Consider the following 20,876-nt stretch of genomic DNA (forward strand, 5'->3'; position numbering starts at 1 on the left):
TAAATGATGACATATGTCCCTAGGGGTCCAACGACCCTTAAGCACGTACTAGAATTATTCATATGGGTCAAAGGGTGACCTATGACCCTGTTTGACCTATTAAATGATGACATTTTTTCCTAAGAGTCCTAGGACCCCTAGGAACATATGAGAATTGTTCATATGGGTGAAAGTGGGTCATAGGGCGACCTATGACCCCCTTTGACCCATTAAATGATGACATATATTCTTAGGGGTCCTAGGCCGCCTAGGGACATATTAGATTTGTTCATATCATCAAAGGGGGTTATAGGTGTTGGTGTTTTAAAAAGTACTAAAACTTTTAAGCAACAAAATGCTTAATACCAGAATGACAGTACATACACAATCTAAAGACTAGCCTATTCTTATTAACAATTGCATATGTAAGGTATTTGGACCCAACTTCAACAAAATCACAGATGGTTTTCTACTCTTTTGGCTCTACAAAACCAGGGTGGGTGTACCCAAGGATGGTTCAAAACTGGAACAACTGTATGAGGATTATTCTTAGTTTCATTCTGATTCTCATTTCAAGATCCTCAAACATATACATAATTCTTACTAACTTGGTAAACACATCCCCTAAAACAGATATGGCAAGAAATTCTTCTATAGATCTGCAGATGTTTTTTAACAACAATGGCTAACTGAAGCTAAAACATTCCTTGCAGACAAGTGCTGGCCAACTTTGAAAATCTACAGGAAATAAAAGTAAAATTTGGTTTAATGATGCATTTGAAAAAACATTTGTAATATATTTCTCCTTCAGCTGAAATAACCTGATCACTGCCTAATCCATTGGGGTTCAGAGTCTATAGCAAATTCTTAGATCTAATTTGTTGCCTTACAACAAATTCTATCAGCAATTCTAATCAGAACTTATCATTCAAAATCCTTTTCAATACTTAAGGAATCTTATCACATTCATCAAAGCCTTTATTTAATCCATTGAATTAATAGCAATGATAAATGGATATACAACCTAACTAGATTGCATTCAATTGCACAAGCTTTTATTCATACAACATCAAGGTAGCTCAGTATTTAAAAGGAGACAAAATTTAGAAAGAACTGATATGGGGATAGTTCATAGTTTGTATTCATTTCCTTTGAAAATGGTATATCCTTTACAATAGCTTTACAATGGCCTTCAGAAAGAAACACAGCTCATTCTATATTCATGTATTCTCAGAGAATTGACAGAAAAATACATTACAAACTTGCATTCAAAATTTGGAACAAAAACTAGACTAAACACAATACATAGAAGAAATAGAATTCGAACGATTCTTTAGCCTTGGAATCTCACTTAAATAGTGTGAGATGCAACAAGCTTTGGGCTAAATAAAGTGACAAGTGTCTTATAAAGGATACTGACAAATGTCTGTCATAAAAGACAAAAAACAAATAACAGAAAAGCTAATACATCGAACAATCCTTGGTGGGTCCCTTTCTGTTATGCTTCTCAATTGTTGAAACAAAAAGATAAGATCTGATTCTTCAATTATTCTTCATCCTCAGAGTAAATAGCCATGAGGTTTGAAAGTGATGTATCATCTTCAGTTACCTGTAAATTTATTTCAGTTTGGGGATTTTCCATGTCCTCATTATTAACTACGAGGGTGACTTTTGCTTTTACATTTTCCTCCTCATTATCTTCTGACATTTGTTCTAGAAACTGATTTTTCCATTTATTAAAAGCATCATCATTTGGCCAATCAAAACTTAGAGCTTCTCTTTGAATCATTATTAAAGAAGTTGCACTTTCTTCTAAATCATCAAATTCTTTCCTCATAGTAGTATAAAATAACTGTATTTTTACTAGCTCTTCATTTGTCTTTGCCCAGAACCAGTGGCTAGATTCACTCATGATGTTTATTATTCTTTCATTAAATAACTCATCTATCTCCCTTTTCCACTTTTCTTTTTCTTTTATTATATCAATAGATTCTAAAGCACAAGGAAATAGGGTGAATTTTTCAGCAATATATTGGCAAAAATAGAGTGTTAATCTTCTCTGTAAAGAATCTCTTTCATCATCAAAATTCTCTAGCTTATTTAATAAATCAAAAATCTTCTCAACTTGATGATAAGGACTTTGGACTGCAGATATACATATGATTGTAATATCATTATTTCTCTCCCTCCATTTTTGTGCAAAAAGATTCAGTTTATCCTTATGTCTGTTCAACTCATCCATGAGGGCTGCAATTCTTGTCAACTGATCAAAAAAGGTTGACCATTGTATTTTATCCCTCAAATATATCACACCCTATTTTAATTTCTCTTCATATTGATTTCTCAATTCTATCTGCAACTCATGCAATTTTTTTTTTCCTTTGCAAAGTCCTCTGTACTATAGAATTGGGGCCTTTCAGGGGTGTCAGGTATTTCAATAATAGGGGTTGATCCAGATCCAACCAATGGCTGTGAACGGTATGCAATTGTAGGTGCACTGGATTCTCCCATTTTTCTCTTCCCAAGTATCCTCTCCATTTGAGATATTTTTTTTTCCAGTGATTGTATCTGTATACCCCTTTCGTCATATGCTTTCAAAACTTCTTCAAACCTAGCATTGAGTTGGGAAACTTATCTTCTTCTTGTCCAGATAAAACACCACCCAAGTTTAGTATTTTTGAAGCCATTCCCATTACATGTTTACTACTTACCTCACCAACCCTGTATACTATCAATGTACCAGTATGTTCTGCAATTGGAAACTCATGCATCTTGGTACTTTCTCTCTTATCTATGGACCACAAAACAAGGGCTTGGTGGTCATCACTAAATTTGACCCCTGTATGAGCCTATAGTACTTCTTCAGAGGTTGTTAGTTGAACATCCTTACGCTTTCTTACTGAATAAAAAACAATAGCATTTGCTATATCCCATTCTGGTAGAAGGAGGACTCCTAATTGTCTAACTATTTGCCTTCTAGCTTCAGGAGTGAACTGGGCAAAATCACTCAAAAACTTTTATTTTACCTCTTCCTTGATAACCGGGTAAGATTTATTTGGTTGCTCAGCCTTGATCTTCTCACAGGCTTTCTCAAAATTCTTTATATTTAATCTCAATAAAAATTGAGCAAAAGCCCTAGATCTTACAAAATTTTCATCATTAATAAATCTTTCAGAAGCCTGGGCAACAATTGGCTCAATTTGCTTACCTTGGTAATCAGCAATGGTCAGGTCCAAGGAAGGTGTAGGAGGTTCTTGTGGTTCTCCAATATACAGGTCCATAGAAGTGACAATCACATCCCCTTCTCCTCCCATTGGTCTAAGATGTTCCTTTAAAGATGCTTCATCATCTATTTGGATTGGAGACTGGCTTGGGGAGTATTGTTCTTTTTGAGAAGAAGAAGACCCTTGCTCTAATTTTCATCTTTTTGGAGAGCTAGTTGCAGATGGACTTCTTGACCTTGACTCCTTATGACGGGGTACCTGTTGCACACTTTGAACCATGACATAACCTGCCTTTTTTCGCAATGTATATTGGCCAGGAGTTACCACATTTCTACCACTCATTCTTCTTTGTATTTCTGCTGCCTTGTCTGGGTGTGTCTTAATAAATATATCTTTCTTTTCATTCATAGTCTGAATTATTATCTCAAAATTATTCATTATTGCTTGTATTTTATCTCCCTAGTATTTCTTATCTTTCAATGGGTCATACTGAGGGTCAAAAGCATTAATGAATTCAAGGTTTTTACTGAAAACTATCCATTTCTCTTTCCTTAATTCTTGCTCCTGCAATGTGAACATATTTCTGATTATATCTTCCAGATAGTAAACCTGATGTACCATATGGGAAGCTCTCACCCTTTCTCTTAATAGATCATAGAATCCTTCAGGGTCAATGAATCTGGCGTGATATTTTGCCATGTTATATTTATTCAAAAACAAATTTAAATGCTTCCACCACTTTTTAACAAAAACAAAATAATGCACTACAGTAACCATTGGAAAAAAAAGTGCCCTTCTTGACCAATTCCCTCTCACCTATAGTACCTATCTACCAGAAGAGCTCGACTATCCCTATCTTCAAAGGTACATGAAAAGGTAACACATGAAGTTTTCCTAAGAAACCATAAACTCTTATTACTATTGAAAAATTGTAGGGAATTATATCCCCCCAGTAGTGACTGACAAGTAGCCCTTTAGCATGGTCCTTGGGTCTAACCTATTCTAATAATGCTTGTGGGATTCTAGGGCTATCTCCTCTTAAAAGCAGTCTAAGCTTTGATGAAAAATACCTGTCAAATCTTACATAACTAGCATCAGTAGCCTCTGAAGTCATATCCACACTCCATAACTGCACTGGATTCCTTTCTCCGTCCTTTGTTGTTTCTAACTCCACACCCTTGGAGAATAAAGTATATCCTTTGTATAAACATACATGCATTGTCAATGAATACCAACAGAATGATTTGTTTAGTTTCCCCTTTGCTATTCCAACCAGACCATTGTGAATCTCTTTTGCTAGGAAAGTGGCAAAATTCAGAATGGTACTCATTCCAAATTGAAGGGTTTGAGCAATTATAAGGACCACAAAACCTAGAATTTGATCACCCTCATCTATCCCCAAGATCTTATAAAGAGAAAAATATAGTGCTTGAGCTATCAAATTGAAATGTCTTCTTAAAAATGGCTCTAGAGTACTGGCTGCGATCACAGGCAAATTACCAACCCTAGCAGCATGCTTCTATAGTGGCCCTGTTCTTAAGTACACTCGTTGTGCATCATATCTAGCTTGCAAATCATCCAGATCAATGATTTCATGCACAGCGTGGTTAGGGTTTAGGTTGAAAACCTCACTCAACAGTTCAGGGAAAACCCTAAAAAGGTTGACCTCTAAATGATTTTTTACCCACCTTGTGATAGGGTCATACTTCTTTGCCAGGTCCATCAATAAATCACTATCAAAGAAGACATTGGGGACTACTAATTTTCCAATGTCAAATTCCTGTACATTGCTCATAGGAGTGTCCAGTTTTCGCTCTGAAAATCATTTCTTAAACAACTTCAAACCTCCCATGGAAACCTGGGCATCCCTTATCCAATTAGCTTTTTCATAAAATCCTTCTGCCACAACTAATCTAGGGTTTTTTGGAATGAGTTCCATTCCCTTAGTTATTTCGTGTACTGATAAGGGGAATTGTTCAAGAAAATCATCATGCACTGAATGTTTTAGATAATCTTTTTGTGTAGTAGACTCTTTTTGGGGCGACATTTTAATGAAACTTTGGAAAATTCACAACAACAGGTGCTTCAAATTTTACTCAGAAAGTCATAGAGCACTTACCTACCAGAAATCACACTTCTGCACTATATGATGTCTTCTACAATTTTATTTGAGTATTAACCGAGAAATTTCTTGCCTTAGCTCTAAAATCTTGAATGCCCTTTTATTTATGCGCTTTGGTGATTCATTAATGGTGAAATCGTGGGTTCTTTTTATGAATTAAAACTGCATGCACTAGGTCTGGCTCACATTTACTCTTAGTAACTGTTGCCTGCAATTTGCACTCAAATTTGAATCCCATCTGTAGATTTTATCAGATCGCATGGTCCTGGTTTAAAAATAACAAGCTTTACAATCTTTTTAGAAAAATGCTACGTGTCACCATTGCGCTTCCCCGCATTACTTAAAAACCTACATCTTCATAATGCGGGAATGCACCAACCATCGATCAAGACAAGATCAATGATTGGAATAATCTATTTTGTATTAACGACCAGCTAGTTGTACTGACCAATAAGAAACTACCATATTAGCTTATACTATTTGACAACACCTCACGCCAATGAATACTGTATCTTCTTCTGACAACACTTAAAAACCTGCATCTTTATTATGCGAGGATGCACCAACCATTGATCCAAACAGGATCAACGGTGATAAGACTTCACATTCATTAAGCAACCGAAAACCCTTTTGTGCATACCTAGCATTACATGTCATCAGTCGTTTGTAGTGTAGCATATTGAAATACAAATACCTAACCCCACTTTGCCATGTGTCACCACTGCACTTCCCCACATTACTTAAAAACTTGCATCTTTATTATGTGAGAATGTGCCGACCGTTGATCAAGACAGGATCAACGGTGATACTACTTGGTAAGTAATCTTCATAGCTCTGCTGATGAATCCACCAATGATATCATGAAAAAACAAAACATGTGCAAAAGTACTAACAAAGCTGACAACAAGAGCTTTTGCGGCATACTAGATCTCATAAAACATTAGGGGCTACGTGTTGCAAATGTGCTTCCCCGCATTGCTTAAAGACCTACAACTCTATAATGTAGGGATGCACTGACCCTTGATCTCTGATAGATCAATGGTGACTGAAAAACACTTGAACTTGGCATCCTTTCAAATGAAAAATCACAATTAAAGGTACATGAAAGGTTTACCAAAGGCATTTTGATGTAAATAAAACATTAGGATAAAAAGCCCCACCAAAATCTTGAAGAAAATACCTTTTTCAAAAATTTGAAAATGAGGGCACCACAAAAAAAAGGCATAACTGATTTTTCACCCAAATATCAAAAATTTTCTATACTATGAAAAATCACACCAACAGTGGCTCTGTCTGGGGATGATAGACTACCTGAGTCTATGCAAGAATTCAAAATCTCTAGGAGAGCAGACCACATATTTGGTAAGATGATAACTTCTTCAGAGAGCACAAACCAACACACAAAAACAAGGAACCCGACTGTACAAGGATGTTTACAAGGATTTACGAAAAACCAAAATGACAGGAAACCCTAAAACTACTGTTCATGGAAGAAAACAAGTATTTTTCAAGAAAAATACCTCTTCAAGAACTCTCCATGAACTAGCAATTCAAGAATATTGTCAAATATATCTTTGAGTATATAAGAATCTTCACCCCAAGTATTTTCAATGAGATATGGGCCTAACCAAATAGGATCAAATTTGCCATGTTTTCCTTTATCTTCAATTCTGACATTCCACATTAAAGCTAAATCTCCATTTTCAAATTTCCTGCTTACAGTTCTTTTATCATAGAGTCTCTTGACTTGAAATTGCAACTTTTGGTTCCTTAAAGATGCTTCTCTTATGGTTTCGGTGAATCCTACCAATTCATCCATTCTTTCTTGCATTTCATCTGTAGTATCTTCATCATATAACTGGATGTAATTGTATAGTCCCATCAAGTTGTTTTGAGGCATTCTGGCTTGAATCCCATACACTAAATCAAATCGAGCTACACCAATTGCTTTCTTTACAGTTACTCTATCAGCCCATATTGCCAATTGTAACTTGGAATCCCATGCCTCTTTATTATCATCCAAGGCTCTCTTAATAACCTTCAACAGGCTCTTATTTGTGGACTCAGCTTGTCCATTCCCTTGTGGATGATATGGAGTAGATGATGACCTTGTCATTCCATATTTATCACAAAATTTAATGAACTCCTCAGATCTGAAGCACATAGCATTGTTTGTTACAATTCTCTGCGGACATCCAAATCTAGAAATAATATTATTGAACAGGAAATTATTTACCACTTTACTTGTTGCATTTCTTGTAGGGATAGCCTCTACCCATTTTGTAAATTAGTCAGTAGCAACCAGAATCCAAGAATAGCCAGTGCTAGACTTGGGGAAAATCTCTCCTATGAAGTCCAGACCCCATTGTTGAAAAGGTGCTTGAATCTCAACTAGCTTCAATGGAGTATTTCTTGAGAACTTCAGCTTTCCAGCAAACCTTTGACAAGGATCACATTTCCTAACCATAACTTGAGCATCCTTGAAAAGAGAAGGCCACCAAAATCCAACCCTCATTATCTTATGTGCAGTAGTTTTGGCCATATAGTGCCCCCCCCCACACACTCCAGTATACATTTCTTTCAAAACCTCTTTTGCCTTTTCTTTATCAACACATTTCAACAGAACTCCCTCAAAATTTCTCCACCATAGATTATTTTGGAAAATTATATACCTGATGGCTTGCAATTTAGTATTCCTCTTTTCATTGTCAGGCAGGTGGGGAGGAGCTTCCATATGTTGCAAGTAATATATGACATTGGTGTACCAATCACATTGATCCATGTCACATAAGTTAGCTCTGAGATCATCATTTACCAGATTTATCTGATTAGCCTCTAGATTAGTTTTAGCCATGAGTTTGGCCAAACCTTGACCTCTTACTAACTTTGTTATTTGTATATCAATGTTAAATTCCTAGATTCTATTGATCCACTTACACCTCCTGCCTGATACTTTCTGTTGAGAGAATATATCTTTGATTGCAGCACTAGGTAGAAAGGTGATAATAGTAGCACCTACCAAGTAACATCTGAAAGCTTTTACAGCCTTTACCAAAGCATATGCTTGCTTTTCATTTATTTCATACTTCAGTTCAGCAGGCTGTAGTGACTTGCTGAAAAAGGCAATCGGCTGCTTATATCCTTCTTGATTTTTCTGTAATAAGACTACAGCTACAGTATGGAATGATGCAAAAGAGAAAATATGCATGGGTTTTGCATAATCTGGAGTCCTCAACACTGGAGCATTCTTTATTACAATTTTTATATCCTGGAATGCTTGTGAAAGTTCACCATTCCAATCTATAATGGCTCCCTTCTTGAGCATCTTTGAGATGGGTCTACTGAGTTCAACAAAATTGGTAACAAATCTCCTCAGGAAATTGACTTGGCCAAAAAAGGACTGAATTCCTTTCACATTTTTTGGTTTGGGGACTTTTTCAATAGCTACTACCCTTTCAGCATCTATTTTTACCCCATCCTTAGACACTATGTGTCCTAATAATTTTCCTTTTGTGACCCCGAATGTGCATTTCTTTGGGTTTAAAGATACTTCATATTCCAAGACTTTTATAAAGATTTTCTCCAAATGTTTATGGTGATCTTCAGCCTTATTAGAATATGCTTTGAGATCATCCTGGTACACAACCATAAATTTTTCAATATATTCATGAAATGCTACATCCATGGCTCTTTGGAAGGTAGCTCCTGCATTAATCAAGCCAAAAGGCATCCTCACATACACATATGTTCCCCGAGGGGTTGTGAAGGCTATCTTGAGCTGTTCACTTTCTTTTACGAGAACTTGATTATATCCAGAGAAACCATCCATCATTGACATCAATTTAGAGCCAGTCACTTGCTGTAACATGGATTCCATATTAGGTAAGCCATAATTGTCTTTCAGAGATGCAATGTTTAAATTTCTAAAATCAACACAAAGCCTAATATCTCCATTTTTTTTCCTAACACGAACCAAGTTTGAAACCTAGGTGGAATGCCTGATCGATTTGATTATCCCACCATCTCTCAGTTTTGTCAATTCTTCTTGCATTTTTGGGGCAAGGGTAGGATTGATTGGTCTCTGTTTTTGCCTAAAAGGTTTTACATTTTCCTTCAATGGTATGACATGTTTTAAAAGATCCTCCCTGTAAGCCTTAAGGTCATCATATGACCAAGCAAAAACATGGTTGTATTTTCTAAGTAGGTCAATCAATGTTTTCCTATTTCAATAGGTAGATTTTGGCCAATATAAACCCTTTTAGGAATTTCATCAGTACCCAAGTTTATTTCTTCTAACTCCTGGGGTTTGGGGTTGTTTACTCCTGATTTTACTCTGTCTTGGCTATCAAAAATATTTTCCAAGATTACTAACCCCTTCGGCATCTTATTTGTTTTCAATTGCATTATTTCTTGACCAAAAATGGTTTCCTTCCCATTTATGGTTTCAATCAGTCTACTGCAATCCATCTCCTGACCGTGGTACTTGTCTTCATTTAACAAAAAAATTGTACTATCTTTGTCATCTTCAAAAACCTGCCAAATTTCAATGTTGTCAGGTATGGAAGGTCTGTTTTGCACCTCAATCTGGGAGATTCCTGCAAATGATATTTCTTTTGGCTTGATGGCTACATTTTCCAATAGATCAGCCATCTTATTTTGGGTCCTATCTCTCCATGAGATCCCAAATGTATCAAAGAATTCTATCTGATCCTAGACTGCATTTTTATATTGTTTCAATCTCCTATTCTTGGATGAGTAGGTTCCTTTGATCTAAGAGATAATTAGTTTAGAATCCCCTATGACACACAATTTCTTAATTTTATGATGTATGGAAACTTTGAGTCCTAGCAGAAATGCTTCATATTCTGCAATATTATTAATGCAGGCAAACTTCAAGGTGAATGAATACCTAAAAGTGTTATTTTTAGGGGACACAAAGACTACACCTACCCCCACACCCTCTTTAGAACTAGCCCCATCAAAGAACATTGTGCATAATTTTGGTGAATTCATGCAACATTCAACTTCATTTTCGATGATAGCAGGTAAATTTTCAACTTCCTAAATAATTAATTCAGCCCTGAAAGCATTAATCCAAATATCTAGGTAACAAGTGGTATCTTGGTCAATTTCTTCACCTAAGATGTGGTTAACCCTTGGTTCCCTATTTACCCTAATAGCTTTGTCCCCTATATGAAAAGTGGCATAAGTAAAATCACATTGTAGGCTTCCCCCCATGGCAACACTCCATTTTTTGGAGAGCAACATTCTGTAGTGTGGAGGTATATCTACCACAAGGATATACATGGTTAATTCTACTTCAGGATATGCAACCAGTTTGAATGGTAAGGCATTTATAGTACCTATGACTGGGACTTCCCTAGCATCCATCCCTCTGCATCTGCCCTACTTGGTATCCACCTTCAATCTTAGGGCTTCCATTACTTTGAAAGGCATTATAGTGTCGGAAGCTCCTGAGTCTATCATGCAATTTTTTAATGTCTTTCCCTTTATGATTAGACTGAGGAAAAAAAGATCAATATCTTCTATGAATGCCACTAAGGAATCATCTAGAAACATTTGAGGAATCTGGGATATGATACCGTTGTCCTCTATTACTAATGGGGTCTGTTGGGACATAGTTTGATCTACAATAATATTATCGTTTGCTATTCCACCCATCCATGACAAAGCCTTATTCTTATGCTCTTCAATTCTAAAAAGTTCAGACAAGGGCACTTTTATAGTAATTTGAGATAACATGGATATCATATCAATAGATTCAACCACAGTAGGTTTTACAATAGTACCTAGAATCCGAGTCTTTTGAGTAGTAGGCACCACATTTTGGTTGATAACATCCAGTTCTGACTTCTTTGGTTGCACAATTAGTTTGTTGCTTCACTTATCTGAAATTGAAACATCTTCTTTGGTTCCCATTTCTTACCCTTGTTCTCTTTGATTTTAGGCACATCTACATTGACTTTCTTGTCTTGATCATTCATCTTATGAGTGATGTCTTTGATGAATACACTAGATAGCCTTCCTACATCATTATTTATTGCTCTATTTCTCAAATTATAATTACTATGGACTTGTGAAATCATTTTGGCTGTAATTATATCAATTTCCTCCTTGGAAGGCATTCTTAAACTTGTGAGACCTACATTAGAAAATGTACTGCATACCTTATCTGTATCATACCCTTCATCATCTAAAAACAATTGCTGATGATGTAGCTGGTAAGCAATTCTTTGGCTAGTAATATCATTTTCAGGCTCTTCTAAATCAGAATCTATCAAATCATCACACATACTCACCATATTGTAGCTTATATCATCATGGTTTTTCTCTTCAGTTTCTTCTTCAGCTTGCACTCCTTGAGCTTGGGGGAATGACTGAGCAACAACACAATAATTAGCAGAATGAGGTGATTGGCATATAATGCACCATGGTACATCAACATTCATATTTACAGTGTTTCTTTGTAGGGGGTCTGGAGTACCCTTGTCCTTCACATTTTGGGTCTGTTGGGAACTAGTTTACCATCTTTCCACTGAGTAGTGTAAGGGTAATTCTGCATCCTAGGCTGCCTATTGAAATTGTTGTTATTCATTGGGGGTCTTTCAGAAACATTTGGCTTATTGAAACTAGTGGGATTCATCTTCTTGAGCATTTCTAAAACTTGGCCTATAGTAGGTTCTTCAGGCTTTTTTCCTATAGGAGTTTTGTCACCCTCCCTTTTATTATTGTTTTTAGGATTAAAAAGTTTAGGATCATTCGTCGTACCTAGTTTGCTAGATGCCTTTCTATTATTCTCTATATTCACTGCAACTCTATAGGCATCTCTTAAAGTTTTAGGATCTTTATCCCTCAATTGATAAGCCATTTTTCTATCAAAAGCATTGAAATAGGTTGTGAGACAAACGTCTTCATTTAACCTCATAAATTGAAAATGTTTGTACATACCTTTTTGGAATCTCACATTGAAATCAAATGTGAACTCATTTGGATTCTTCTTGATATTGTTGAACTCATTCAACATGAATCATGCATTAGTAATATCCCCATATTGCTCTTTAAACAACTTCTCCAAATCACTCCATGAGGTAATACTGTCATTAGGCAACCTCCTGAACCAATCCCTTGCATCCTCTGTTAGTGAATGTACAAACAATTTCATTACCATGTCTTCATGTTCAACTTCATAATCATTCAACATGTCAATGAAAATCCTCAAATGTTCTTCACCAGTAACAACATTATTTCCAGAAAACTTAACCACTTTATCCCTTAAATCAAATGATATGGGATGGGGGGCACTAGGAATACTAGAAAATGATATCTATCTATACTTCTCCAGGTATATAGGTTTCTTCTGGAAACTAGGAACATTTGAGGTACTAGCTATATTAGCTTGACTTAGGGGAGTAGCTTGGGACTGTTGTGGTGGGACAAATGGGACTTGGGTGCCAATAGTGGAAGATGAGGTAGGAGTAGATTTGGGTATTCCATGAGTTGAAATTGTGGGAGAACTAACTAGTGTAGGATTTGTAGGTGGGATAGACAAAAAGGGCCATGAAGCCAATGCAGAATTAGACTTTATGAATTGGATTTTCCTTCTAGTTTCTACAGCTTGAGCTTCATTCTCAACCTTCTCAAGTTCTTTTGCAAGATCTTCCCTCTTTTTTCGAGCCTTCTCAAGATCTAGATCTAATCAACATGGAGGGTTGTATAGGTTTTCTTGGTATAGATTGAGGCTCATTTATTTGGATTCCTATAGCCTTGCCTTTCCCTTTATCTGGAGCTTTTGCAGTGGGCTCTACAGGATCAACTTGAACAGGTTTATAGGCTTGAACTTGAGCAATAACTGGTTCTTGCCATTGATTTAGGCATTTCTCCTATTTATGTGCACAATGATATACATATTAATTTAGTATCTAGTATTGTTCAATTTATCGTGGATCATGTGTCATGCCCTAAATTTTACTAGTATAAACACAATAATTTTTATTTTTATTTTATTTTTTGTAGCTTATGAAGTCGCATAAGAAATTACATATTGTAAAACAAGGTTATCATTGAATAGGAGTTCAAGACTCATGTGGATAGTGTCATCTGGTTGTAACATTTTAATCATAGGTGGTTTTCAAATAGATTAGATGACAGTCTAGTTCAAGTTAGCATCACGAGTCAAAAGAGCAAGTTCAAGATACAACACTCATAAATTAGTGAGGTAATTCATATCCTAACAAGCCTCTGATACTAATATTCTATTAGGGTCTGTCAGTTGTATCATATGGACTAGGTCATGATTCTAGCATGTAAGGGAAGGGGATCAAAATTACTTATTATCCTCATTACCAATATACACACATTCATTAATCATTAAAATATATATTAATGTGACAATTACTATATGGTGTGGACCAATACTGAGTCATTTTCTCCCTCTTTACTCTATTTAGTCATCCTTATGCATTCTATCAACATTGCTTCCTCAATAAACTAGCGCTCACTACAATTTCCTAAACACAAAAATTACTATTTCAATACATAAATTAAACTCACTCTAACAAAAGACAATTACTAACTATCTAGCTCACCAACTACTAACTAATCTAGCTACATTGCCATGCTTTTACATTTACTATTTTAATTACTATAATTAGTATACTATTACATTTACTTTTTACATTATTACATCTAATTATTCACCATAAGCTTACTTTCTCACTATCAATATTATTATTATCAAAGCATGTTAAGATTCAAAGTAGTTTCATAGTATGAATTAGTAAGCACATAGAATGAGGAACTCTTAGTAAGTCTAAGGGCCAATTCAAATTACTTAACTCAATAATAATTCATGATCAGTATTTAAACACATCCTACTACATCATCGTATTGAGTGTATCAATTTAAATTTGTTAGATGAATTTTTTATGCAAGGATTAGGTGCAAGCATATAAATAAGGTTTGTATATAACATACCTTGTCAATTTGACATATATGTATTCATCATTTCATGCAACTACCATAGTAAAATGCAGTGTACATGAATCATATTATCATTAATTATATATAGGGTACATGAGCTAACGAGCTACCTCTAATGACATGCCTATTGACCCGTATTACATACTAGCTAACTAATGCTTTATTCCTACACTACATTTTCAAATTGGTATATATATTCTATCGACTTTGATATTCTACTAATATATTCAATCGAATCCACAATATTCATTATCTAACTAATATTCCCTCAAGCCAAATATAAAATTCACTTGACATTAAATCCAACATCTACACAAGTTTGTCATGCATTCAATTCTATCTAGTACTCTTATCTATCAATGTGCTTTATTGACTAGATAAAACTAGATTTGAGTTATTATTTTAATCCACCATCCATCCTTATCCTTGATTCTCCAATCCCATCATCCCGAAAACTTACTTCATATTAACCCTATTATATCTACATCCAACTATCCTAATTTACAGTCTTAACACTAATTTAATTAAACCCTCCGTACTTAACATCATGTTCAATTATATATGCATTCTTGTAAACTTATTTATTTCATTTAATTTATTTTCCTAATTGAGCTTTTCCATTACCATATGGTTTAATTGTTACATGTTTCTAAATGAGCCCCTTGATATAAATATTACCCTTAAACTAAGCTGAAATACACTAAGTGTCATTATCCTCTACTCAAGACTTGAAATGATTAAATAATTATCTGATAAAAATAAAAACAAATCTAAAGGGTGAATCTCCTATCTATCTTAAATCTTCATCATTCCCTGACTCTTACCAAGGCCACATTTCTTCCTACACGTGGTCCCCACAAGGTCCACATGGGTCATGTGCAAAATTTTGACTAATCTAAGCCTTAGGACATCTTTTTCCCATCCCTCCAATCAACAATCCTAATGTGAACAAGTCATATTAAATGTCAACTTGACATTCTCCTAAGTACAAATCCCTTGGGATTGCTATCCCACTCCCCCTTAATTTCAAGTTGACTACCTATGCTTGGGAACACGTGACCACTGCTACAAGGAGGGGATGACTACTGCATAAGACAAGGACGTGACATAAACCCTTTCTCCTATGCACCCAAGTATATTAATGGGGATGAAACCCCTTTTCAAGGAGGCAAGCTCAAGCATAAAAGTTTTGAAGCATAAAAGTTTTGACATGACATGTCAGAATGAATGTCAAATTTAACAATATGCCTTGGGGAGTGGAGAAAACTTTTTGCATTATGATGGCTTAGGAAATGTTGGGGGCTACTCGAGAAGGGCAGTCACGATCAATCTTGGCTTTTATTTTATTTTTGAGTTAAATATTTAAATTTGTCATATTCTCTAACATGCACACTAATATGCCTGTATTTATTTAATTACTAATTTATTATTTGAGTGTTGCATGTGACTTAGAGGTCACAAGATTGTAATGTGTACCATTCTATCACTTAGGAAATATATTAGTCTAGGACACTCATTAGTCTCTATATCCTATTATTTTTATTATTTTTATTGGATAGCAGTCTAGAATCTGGGAATATTCTTTAATATTTTATTGCTCTATATTAAGGAAGGGATTTATTTGCCTTTACCATACATTTTCTAGAGAGGAAAATGCATGCCTACAACAATGTATCTCATAGATTTTATTATGTATTCTCTTACAACAAACTTCATTTTGTTATATCATGAAATTAATTTGATGATTTCCTTGCTTAGAATTGCATTAAGCTTGGTAATTAAAATCAATGTTATCCATGCATGTGATATGAACATAAAATTTTCCTTCCAAATTATTGAGTGCACAACAAGATTGTAAGCAATCTACTAAGTTTCAAATTTATACAATCAATGGTATCACATAACATCTATGGATTATTATTATCAACTAGTCATTTACAATACCACAAGGAGAAAACTTTCTTTCAAATTTTCAAATGATAACAATGATGTCAAACTAAATCTGCGATTCATACCAATGCTTTCATAACAATATAAACTCCAAATGAAACATGCATATGCACCCTTATCAATTATTTCCTCTACATGTACATTAGGTAACAATAATACAATATCCTTCCATCATAATGGGGCAACATAAGGGACTTTTCAAAATCATAAGGAATATGAACATTGAAAGATATGGACAATGAGTAGCATGAACATTGTCCAACATGATCATTGAGAACATGAACAAGCTAGTGAATCCTCCTTCACAAATGAGGGCACAATGTCAAGTTTTCTCATCCAACATCAATCTACAAGATGATCATTCCAAGCCATTTACATTGCTCCCTTGGACACAAATCTACATATGCAAGACAACAAAATAACAAGGACCATGGGTGCTTTCCACCCAACCATAGGCCTCAAAGAGACCACCCCCACACTAGGGAACAAGGCTCAAACTAGGATACACATACAATCTTTCAATGCATAAACATTACATTTCAAACTTGAAAAATTCCCCCCCAAGGCTATTTCACAATGGCTTCATAGATGGAACCATAAACATAGGGTGAAGGTGTGTTCTAAAATGGAGACTTGCCATACCAAACCATATCTGCAATAAACAATTTTAATGCCCTCTCGGGGCTATCATAATTCAGAAAATTTCATGCCCTCTCGGGGCTATCATAAATCAACAATTTAATGCCCTCTTAGGGCCTCCACATTTCCTCCTCCAAACCCACTACCATCAGCTGTAACTCCTCAAACTTCCTTTATACACCATACTTTCCTTATCACCCCCAAAAAGATATGAATGGTTATGGCATACAATGGAGCCCATACTCCAAGGTTTCCAATACATTTTTCGAACCCAACTTAAGCCCTTCACCTTGGACTTCTCTTCCCTTCCCACAAGGGTGAGTGTAAATCCCATGCCCATAACAACACTCAAGCACAAAACAAGAAAAAAAAACCAAGTAGAAATAAAACAAAAAAATTTCAAGAGAACATCACATTTTCACAACACAATATCAACACCCATAATACAGCAAGGAAATAGAGGAAATCCAAACATCATACTCACAATACTCCACACAATACAACAAGATGCACAATGGTGTCACACTAATCTACATGGAATGAACACCATTCAAGCACTCACATGAATGCTACTCCACAATGCAATGCAATGCATACTCCATTGATAAACTCCACACTTGCATATTTTCTTAACCATGCTAAAAGAAAGAAATGGAATAGAAGAAAGTTTGAGATACCAACCTTGGTCCAAGCTAGGGTAACGATAGTTGTAGTAGAGCTCCCCTAATCTCCATCCAAAACCTAACTGTCTCTAAAATTAGAGAGTGGGTAGAGAGACCACTAGTTTGGCCAAGACCCTCTAATAAAGCCTTCCCACTAACTTATTTTAGAAAAAAACACTAAGCCACTACTTCTTACAAACTTGTCTTCTCTAACGGTTCATTGATAGCCCTTACGAGCTCTAAGTTATGACCCTCAAAATATCAACCTCAAAATGCATTTAGAGCACCTTGGAGACTCCTTAGTATGGGGTGGCCACAGACGATGGATGGTCTTTGTGGCCAAAAAAATGATGTCATTAAGGTTCACCCGCCCACCCAGAGCTAATGGCACTGACAATTCAATGTCAAGATCAGCGGTTTCAAAGTTACACTGTGGTGCACTTATGAACTGAGGCACACTATGAGTTTTAGCATCGAGCAAGATCACTGTGCTGAATCCAAATGGAATGTGATCTCTCAAAAATGAGATAGGTTATTTTAGGTCTTAACATCACCATCCTGTAGCATTCAACAGTTCATTGATAGTCCTCACGAGGTCTGAGTTATGATCATTGAAAGATCGACCTTGAAATGCACTTAGAGCACCTTGGAGACTCCTCGGTATGGGGTGGCCGCAAATGATGGATGGTCTCTATGACTAGAACAAGGGTGTCATTAGGGTTCACCTGCCCATCTGGAGCTAATGGCACTAACAATTCAATGCGAAGATCATCGATTTCAAACTTACGTTGTGGTGCACCTATGAACTGAGGCACACTGCGAGTTTTGGCATCGAGCGAGATCGTTGTGCCGAATCCAAACAAAATGTGATCTGTCAAAAATGAAATAGGTTGTTTTAGGCCTCAGTATCACTATCTTGTAGCATTTGATAGCTCATCAATATCGCTCTGAGTAATGACCCCCGAAAGATCAACCTCGAAATGCACTTAGAGCACCTTGGAGACTCCTCGGTACGGGGTGGCTGCAAATGATGGATGGTCTCTATGACTAGAACAAGGGTGTCATTAGGGTTCACCTGCCCATCTAGAGCTAATGGTACTGACAATTCAATGCCAAGATCGTTGATGTCAAACTTACGTTGTGGTGCACTTATGAACTGAGGCACACTGCGAGTTTTGGCATCAAGCGAGATCGTTGTGCCAAATCCAAACAAAATGTGATCTCTCAAAAATGAAATAGGTTATTTTAGGCCTCAATATCACTATCTTGTAGCATTTGACAGCTCATCAATATCGCTCACGAGCTTTGAGTAATGACCCCCAAAAGATCAACCTCGAAATGCACTTAGAGCACCTTAGAGACTCCTCAGTATGGGGTGGCCGCAAATGATGGATGGTCTCCATGGCCAGAACAAGGGTATGACTAGGGTTTACTCGCCCATCTAGAGCTAATGGTGCTGACGATTTGATGCCAAGATCAGTGGTTTCAGAGTTACGCTGTGGTGCACCTATGAACTGAGGCACACTGAGATTTTTGGCATCGAGCGAGATCGCTGTGCCGAATCCAAATGGAATGTGATCTCTCTAAAATGAGATAGGTTATTTTAGGCCTCAGTATCACTGTCCTGTAACATTCAACATTTCATCAATAGCCCTCACGAACTTTGACTTATGACCCTCAAAATATTGACCTCAAAATGCACTTAGAGCACCTTGGAGACTCCTTGGTACAGGATGGCCGCAAATGATGGATGGTCTCCATGGCTGAAACAAGGGTGTGACTAGGGTTCACCTACCCATCTAGAGATAATGGCACTAACAATTTGATGCGACGATTAGCGATTTCAAAGTTACACTGTGGTGCACCTATGAACTGAGGCACACTGTGAGTTGTGGCATCGAGTGAGATCGTTGTGCCGAATCCAAACAGAATATGATCTCTGAAAAATGAGATAGTTTATTTTAGTCCTTAGTATCACTATCCTATATCATTCAATAGTTCTTTGATAGCCTTCATGAGCTTCGAGTTATGACCCTCGAAAGATCGACCTTGAAATGCACTTAGAGCACCTTGGAGACTCCTCAGTACGAGGTGGCTGCAAATGATGGATGCTCTCCATGGCCAAAACAAGGATGTGACTAGGGTTCATCTTCCCATCTAGAGCTAATGGTGATGATGATTCGATGCCAAGATCAATGGTTTCAAAGTTACGTTGTGGTGCACCTATGAACTGAGGCACACTACGAGTTTTGGCATCGAGCAAGATTGTTGTGCCGAATCCAAACAGAATGTGATCTGTCAAAAATGAGATTGGTTATTTTATGCCTTAGTATCACTATCTTTTAGCATTTGATAGTTCATCGATAGCCCTCACGAGCTTTAAGTTATGACCCTTGAAAGATCAACCTTGAAATGCACTTAGAGCACCTTGGAGACTCCTCGGTACAGGGCAACCGCAAATGATGGATGGTCTCTATGGCTGGAACAAGGGTGTGACTAGGGTTCACCCACCCATATAGAGCTAATGGCACTGATGATTTGATGACACAATTAGCAATTTCAAAGTTACGCTATGGTGCACTTATGAACTGAGGCAGACTGCGAGTTTTGGCATCGAGTGAGATCGATGTGTCAAATTCAAAAAAAATGTGATCTCTCAAAAATAAGATAGGTTATTTTAGGGCTCAACATCATCATCCTATAGAATTTGATAGTTTATCGATAGCCCTCACAAACTTCGACTTATGACCCTCAGAAGATTGACCTCAAAACGCACTTAAAGAACCTTGGGGACTCCTTAGTATGGGGTGGCCATGGATGATAGAGGGTCTCCATGGTTGGAACAAGGGTGTCACTAGGGTTTACGCACCCACCCAGAGCTAATGGCACTAACAATTCAAATAGTTCTAGTCATTAGGAGTTAGATTTTGAAAAGTTGTCAAGAAAATTGCAAAAGTTGCTAAGCAACTTTTTGCAATTTTTGCGCTAAGACAAGTTTTATTGTAAATTTGATTGCAAATAGACTCTACAAACTCCTAGGGACCCTAATAATGTTCTAAACATCTAGACTTACCTAAAAAATATGAAATTTACCAAAATTCCACTTTATTGGACCAATTGATGGCCAAGGCTTATAGTTGCACCATGGGGTCTTGTGTTCATTACAAATGTGGATGGTCACAAGGAGATCATTGGATCTATCCCTACACCTTATTAAATCAAGAAAAAAAAAATGATTAGGTGCTTTATACTAGTGTTCCCTATATTTCATAAAATTTAAACTATATAATTTCCTTCCAA

Source organism: Cupressus sempervirens, chromosome 9 (assembly GCF_028749045.1).
Source record: "Cupressus sempervirens isolate cs-2001-9-10 chromosome 9, ASM2874904v1, whole genome shotgun sequence".
Classification (NCBI taxonomy): domain Eukaryota; kingdom Viridiplantae; phylum Streptophyta; class Pinopsida; order Cupressales; family Cupressaceae; genus Cupressus; species Cupressus sempervirens.